We start from the raw sequence: 8,043 nt of genomic DNA on the forward strand, positions 1-8,043 counted from the left end.
GTTTTGTTTGCACCTATTCAGACGAAAATGGGGCCAAATACTTACTATTCCTTCTGAAATTGTCACGATTATTTTCTTTGCATACCTTAAATTTCCAAGTGTTCATTATCTAATTCTTTCAGATCTAATACTCTGTCTAAGAGTTAGTAATCGTATTTATTAATTTGTTCCTATTTAACAAAACGCTATTGGATCAAATGACAAACAAATTATTGAGGAAAAGATAGTTTCTTTAGACGGAAAAAAAAAATGAATTCATGTAACAGAAAAAGATTTCTCATTCCTTAGCCTGAAAGATATTACACATGGCAAAATATAAAAAGGAAGAAAATTATATATTTACACGAGTACTAATTAGACAAGAGACAACTAACAGTTGTCAATTGCTGTTCTTAATAATCCAGCTTTTGGCACATTAGAATACCTCTGCGATTTCACCATTCTGTTGATTATTTGATATTTGATCAATTACAGGGCTGCTAACTTTACAGAATTTGATTCCTAATATCGTATAGCACTGAGTCAAAACCAGAGAAGCCCATCTAGAAACCATAGTTGCATTCCTTGCAATTATAGAGCTTATATTTAGCCAGTGCCTTTTGACTAAACGAGCAATTGAGATCAAAAGTACAATTCCACAAATAACCCCTGAAATCAGTAATGGGCCTGAAAACAACTCGGGTCCTAATCCAGGATCCTGTTCCTTAGTTGATGAAGAAGAGCAATTTGAAGAAATAAGCATTTGTTCTTCTAGTTGATTTATTTCTCCACTCTGTGAAACTTTAAGAACAGCTTCTGAGATATCAACTGCTAAGGGAGAACCCTTTGGAAAAACCTGATAAGAGTAAAACAAGATCAGTCGTCATAAAGAAACAAGTTTATAAATTTAATAGGCTAAATAAAGGATCAAATTCACCTATGACCTAGGAACAATAAAAGGAAAATGCCACTCTCAAAATAGCAGCCGAAAAATGTATACTTGTTGTGTATATACATTTCTGTATGTTATATGCAAAAAAAATATAGATTTAATACACTTTTGCGGCTACCGAATTTAAATAATTTCTGCCACGAGGTAAAAGCGATTTTTGCTCAACAATAAAGTCACTAAACTATTTCTGTCACATTAAAAGAACTGAATTTTACCTACTAGAGTACTAATAAAAAATCACCAAATTTTCTTTGTCGGAAAAAAACTAAAATTTATTCATAATAATAGTAAAGTCACTAAATTTCACCCTACTATAAACCATTATAAGTTATAGTAGTAAAGCTAAGTGACATAATGAATAAAATTTTATTATTCTGATGTGAGAAATAATTTAGTGTTATAGTGGGTAAAATTCCGATATTAATATGAAATAGTTTTGTGTCTTTACTGTTATAGTAGAATAATACACTAAAAATGGAGATAAACAGATTGAAAAGCTAAGAAGGTGAACTGTTGAACTTACAAAACCAAATCCACCAAGTTTAAAGACAGGTCCAGACTTGGTGTAACCTTTGCAGTATTTTGAAAGGAAAACTTTGGCATGTGGAGCTACAAAGAAAGCAGCAGAAATTTCTCCCTTTTTAAAAGCTTCAGGATAGTCACTAATTGAACTGATTTTCTTGATATTCTCAGGCTTCAAATGCAAAGAATTCACCAGATAACGAACAATAAATGAATTGCCATTGCAACCAACTGCAGCATTGGTCCTTATAAGATGATCAACATCTAGTACAGAAGGTTCCTGCCTAGGAGCTGTCATTATAGAAGAAAGAACTGCTGCAAAGCAAGCTGTGACAATCACAACTACACATAACCATGTTGTTAGCACAAGTCGAGATAGATTGCTTCTGATCGATTCTCCTGCAATGATTCCCAATATTGGAGTTTTAAGAATTTGACCAAAGTATTGATACCTCTAAAAAAGGGCAACTCGGTGTACTAAGCTCCAGCTATGCGTGGGGTCGGGGAAGGCCGGACCTGCACAAGTTTCTATTTTATGCAGCCTTACCCTGCATTTCTGCAAGATGCTGTTTCCACGGCTCGAACCCCTGACCTCCTGGTCATATTGCAGCAACATTACTAGTTACGCCAAGGCTACCTTTGAATCATACAAAATATAAATAAGTTTACTCTCCGTCATACTTTGGAACCATCGTATTATTGTTGTTAACAAATCATCTTGTACTTGTTCGTCCAAGTTTATCCCTCTGCTTTTGACTATGGTTTAAAATTACCTTCCGTTATACTCCAGGTTGGTGTTTCGTAAGGGTCAAGAAAGTTGCTAACGACAAGAATATAATATGCCCAAAGTACAGTAGAAGGTAAATTTAAGAAAATTCGTGTAGTAGAGGAGTAGATTTTTGATCATTTTACCCAGATATATAATGTTTTGTATAGAAGAATTAACCTAAATAGCTGTCCACCCAATCGTTTAAACTATAATCGCCGACATATGTATAATACATATATAATTCATTACTATATAATATGAGGATAATCATGTAATTAATATATAATCTATGTATACCGGCTAAAAAAAGTAAATAATGAATCCGACCGACTATTTATGTAAAGATCAGATGTGAAACTTACTTTGTCAAAAAGAGAGAACAGTGACTGAAAACCAAAGCATGGATCCAATAAGCTGAGGGAAAGATCCACTGAAGTCAGGGTTGTTATTTGCGTATTCATTTAACCAGATGACAACTCCAGTGGACATGCTCATCACTGCCAGCAGAATCCATAACTTCAACTTGAATGCCTTCACAACAATAAAAGGAGGCCTTTTGAGTATTGGTCTTTCAGTCACAATCATGACCAGTCCAGAGTCAATATAGGGTTGTGAAAATTCTGCATACTCATAGCGATCAGCCATTATTTCTGTATCACCTACTGCTGCATCCAGATTCTATTTCATGAACTGGTAAGTATTTGCAGATGTTAAAACACAAATTCACTAGCAACAATGAGCTCTAAGCAGCAGACTTTACTGTTTAAAAAAGGGCAGCCCGGTGCACTAAGCTCCCGCTATGCCCCGGTCTTGGGAAGGACCGGACACAAAGGTCTATTGTATACAGCCTTATCCTGCATTTCTGCAAGATGCTGTTTCCACGGCTTGAACCCATGACCTCCTGGTCACACGACAATAGACTTTATTATTGTTTGACGATGAAAAATTTAAGGGTTCTATTATACGTTGGATCCATTTATACCCTTGCTATTAGCAAATAGTCTCGTATTTATTGATGACCTTCACATATCTCCCCGAAGTATTATGGATGGTAATTTCAAACCATAATCAAAAGTAGATGGTTTAAATTTCGACCATTTTCCCTCGAAGTATGTTTACACGTGGAGATCACACAGCTCACGCTTGGAGCTCCGTTAAAGTCCAGAACAAATATGGGACAATTTGCAAACGACAAGGATATGAATGATACAAAAGTGTAGCGAAGAGTAAAGTTAAGATATTTCATATAGTGGATAAGTTAAAGAGTCATATATATAACATACCTTATTAGAAACTCCTACCACCATTTCATCATAAGTACCATAAAAGGGAACAAGCACATAGGGCAGGTAATAAGGAAGTTGTCTCACAACTGCTTCAAAAACATGAACTGAAAATCCACCAATTATAGTCTCATTCCTTTCTTGATTAAAATTCACTGTCACAAACTGATTAAATGCACCCTTTGCTGGTACTCCAATCTTGAGTGGTTTTTCTAGGCCACCTATACTCCATCCTTTTGGAACAGTTTGCTTACCACCTGGCCACAAAATTGACTCTAAACCATTGCCAATTTTCAACTTCACCCCATTGTATTCAACAAGGTCATTAACAAAACCAAACTCTGGTGACCAAAATGACACTTCTCTATAACTTTTGCCAATCACATTAATGATCTTAAATATTGGCTTTTGGAATATTACACCATTCTTGAAACTAACTTTCCCACTTAAACCTTCAAAATCACTCAACAAAATGGTTTTCACTAGTTCACTTGAACTGTTTTTTACTTTTGTTAAATTTTTCATGGCCTTAGCAATTGCCCAAGTTGCATCATAAGCCTTAAGTGCATAAAAACTAGGACTTGGGTTTCCTTCTTCTTCAGGATATTCTCATCTGTACTTTCTCCTGTATTTGGCATTAAACTGTTTAAAAGACTCACTTTTTTCGTTAACATTCGACTTAAATCCAATTACACCTTGCATATTCAGTAAAACAGAAGGTTCAACAGAGTCAAGAAAACTTGCCATATTATCTGAAATAATCCATACATAATCTTTACCCATCATTCCCATTTCTGTTGCCATTTCAAAAAGAACCAAACCAAAGTCTAAAGAACACTGTACCACCACAAAAACTTTCATATTCTTGGTTTTTAACTTCTCCAGCTCTTCTTTAATGAATGATTTTGAATTTGAAAGAGAGAGTAAAGGAGGAAAAGCCAAGTGATATTCAACAGTAGAGTCAACTACTTTAAGTGAATCTGAGAGGTGAGTAATAAGTCCAGAATCCATATTGGAGAAGCTGTTAATAATTTCATATAAAGCTATCACTTTTCGCCATTTGAAATGGCCAATTAATGCAGCAATGCATTGCATTTGGGACTTAACATCGTCACTCATTTGGACAAGTGATGAAGGTGGATCTTGCGGTAAAACTAGTTGTGGAGAATATGTGGCTGATGGACTCAAAGAAATAATGGGGATGCCTTTGTAGGATTCATCAAATTCAGAAAATAGAACAGCTTCTTGTTGTGTCAATGGTTCAAGAATTGCATGCACTTGCTTCTTGTTGACAAGATATGTTGCTGCAAAATTTTAAGGTTAGTTCACCAAAGCTGCATTCAGGGGTGGATGTAGTGTGTTGACGACCAGTTCAATTTAACCCATAACTTCCACATGGAGTACAAATTTATTAAAATTAAAAAATACTCCCACCGTTTCAATTTATGTGAACTCATTTGATCGGGGACAGAGTTTAAGAAAAGAGAGAAAACTTTTGAACTTGTGGTATAAAAATCATTGCATAAAAGTAAATTGTTTCTAAACAAGGAAAGAGGTCGTTCTTTTTGGCATGGACTAAAAAGGAAATAGGTTTACATAAATTAAAATGCAGGGAGTAGTAGACATGAATACTTATATAACTTTAAAAAGATAATGGGTTTCATTGTTAAAATCTAGAAAATTGAACTCATAGAGTTTAAATTCTGAATCAGCCTCTGGCTGTATTGGAAGTACTATACTGCGCCTTTGTGTAGAGGAGAGTAAAAAATTTAGAGTTATTGGATTCAGAATGATCACAATTTATTTTTGTGTGTATATAAATATTTGTGCATATTATTAATCTTTTTGGCAAAATTATATGGTACGAGACAAACGATAAAATTGTGAGTTCAATTAAATACGTTCTATATTCAACTTTACCACCACCCAAAGGCCAATATTTTGCGTGGGAGGATCAATGGGATATAGTAATATATTGTAGAAGTAGTTAGAGGATCTAATAACCAATCTAATGATAGTCCAAACACATTAATTTTTTTCTTTGATGTGAAAGGATAGCTAATTAGTATAAAGAAGTACTATGACTTTTGAGTATTTATAGTTTCTCGAATGGTTTAGTAAGAGGATATATAATTAAATTTGCTAATCTAAAACTTCTTTACTCACCTCCTCTGCTCTTCGTAAACAAATACTATATCGTATTTTTAGCGTTGATTTTTTCGAGTTATTAGGAAAAGAATCACGAATGAATTGTTTAATACAATAGGTGTATATATAGTGTATATTGCTCTTTATGTTTTTTGTTCATTAAAATAGTAAACAAAACGGGTAGTTATATTTTGATACACGAAAGTAGAAAACTCAACCCTCTTTGAAACTAATAGAATAGTTTTTCCTAGGGTGTGTATTCGAATCGGTTTATCGATAAATCGAATCGATTATTTGTTATCGAAATCGAAATCGAAAAAATCGAAACCGTATTGAAACGATAACGATAAGCATATGTACAAATCGATAATCGATAAGTAATTATCGATAAGGGTCAAAATCGAATCGATATATCGAATGCACACCCCTAGACTGTAGACACTTGTTAAATGAGTAATTACCTATTTGTGTAGATTAATATAACATACAGAATGTATATATATTCCGCTACTATTTTGAAAGCGGCTATACAATATTATTTTCCCTAATCTATACCCTTTCCTTTACCCTAAGTCCCTTACCCTATTATTTCCTCTACCACATTTAAGGAATGATCATATTTAAAGATCAAGGGAATGAAGTTCAAATTAATGGAAAACAGAATTAGCCGTGATGATGTGTTTTGTTTTGTTTTTTTTTTTTTTAATACCGTTGGAGTGTTGGTGGCATACATTTGATCCCTTACTTTAGTTTTGTTGCATGTGCTTGTTGACACAATTTTTATATTATAAATGGTGTTTGTCTTATTTTAGCTTCTTTTTGTCCATATTAGTTAGGCGCGTTTATAGCGATATACTTTCTGTGGAATCCCGCAAATTTTCTTATTGGTGTAATCGATAACCGAATCGATAAGCCCCCTAAATCGATAAATCGAAATCGAAAAAATTGGAACCTTATTGAAACGATAACGATAAGCATATGTACAAATCGATAATCGATAAGTAATTATCGATAAGGGTCAAAATCGAATCGATAAATCGAATGCACACCCTTAGTTTTTCCTTCGAAAAATTAGGAAGACTGAACTTAGTTCTCAATTATATACAAATATTATTTTCCTATGTATGTGAAACCAAAGAACTCTGTAAGAGCTTCCGAGGATTTGATGGATTTTCATATTTTCTTACTTAACTTTCCTCATTGCCTTTCTTTCTGTTCGACCAAGCTTTTAAAATCAGTTTATTTTGAAAAATATTTTTTTTAAATATGCTTTACAAAAAAATACTTTTGGTGAAGAGCTATTTGTATTTGCTATTTAATTTAAAAAATACTTTTGAGCAACAATTAATGATTGACAAAACTTTTAAAAATTGCTTATAAAAATATTTTTCTCAAAAGTGCTTTTGAGAATAAAATATTTTTTTTATTTCTCAAAAACTACTATTGTTTCTAATTAAAAATACTTTTTTTTCTTTTAAAAACTTGACCAAACATAATAACTTTGGAAGAAGCACTTTTGGCCAAAGAGAAGTCTGGCCAAACAAGCTATACGAACAAAGAAGGTAGAAGAGAAAGAAAACAAAGAAAAAGAGAAAAAGGCAAAAATGAAGATAATTAAAGAATAATTAGGAATTACCAATGGAAGCAGCAGGACTTGAGCTCCCATGTGAATAATAAGCAAAGTCAAAAACTAACTCTGAACATTTGGAATTTTGGCCATTAAATTCATGAACTGCCATTTCTATAGCTACCTTTTGCTCTTTACCCAACCTGGATATTGGATCAATGATTGCTCCTATTCTCCATATTATGTTACAATCATCATTTACTGAACCATTTACACCATTCTTGTTATTAGCCATTTGATAAATCAATAAGAAATAGACTAGCAAAGAGAAGACATGAGTAGTAGCAGTCCTCATTTTCGTATGGTTAGACTTTTGATTGGCAGTTGCTGTGTCATATATGAAGGAGCTAAGAAAAGGACCATGACCTTTTATTTTTCATTTATTATAACACTTTGAATATTTTATTAATACATGCAAGTACCTACCAATATAGATATCATATAACTTTGTCTACTGATGATAGGCTATAATTGCATATTTTAGTCGCTTATTACACTCGAATTTACTGCACTTTAATTGAGTTTGCGCTTTAATCGCTAGTGTTTTGCACTAATTGTGTATTTTATGCCTTGTAGGTGTGATTCCAAGCTATATAGATGTTATGGAATGAATTTAAGTGATTTGAAGCTTTGAAGTCTGAGTAAAAGCTCAAGAAATTAAGTCGGGATCATGTTCGAAGGTGAAATTTGATAATTAAGTACGAACGAATACTTGAAGAGTCATATTGCGCACTGTCTAGTAAAATAGACATAACTTTTTTCT

At 33.2% G+C, this 8,043-nt stretch overlaps 1 pseudogene; it reads right to left on the bottom strand.

Moving 5' to 3' along the window:
• On the bottom strand, positions 274 to 7,577 carry LOC109224986 (annotated as a pseudogene).

Source organism: Nicotiana attenuata, chromosome 4 (genome assembly GCF_001879085.1).
Source record: "Nicotiana attenuata strain UT chromosome 4, NIATTr2, whole genome shotgun sequence".
Lineage (NCBI taxonomy): Eukaryota > Viridiplantae > Streptophyta > Magnoliopsida > Solanales > Solanaceae > Nicotiana > Nicotiana attenuata.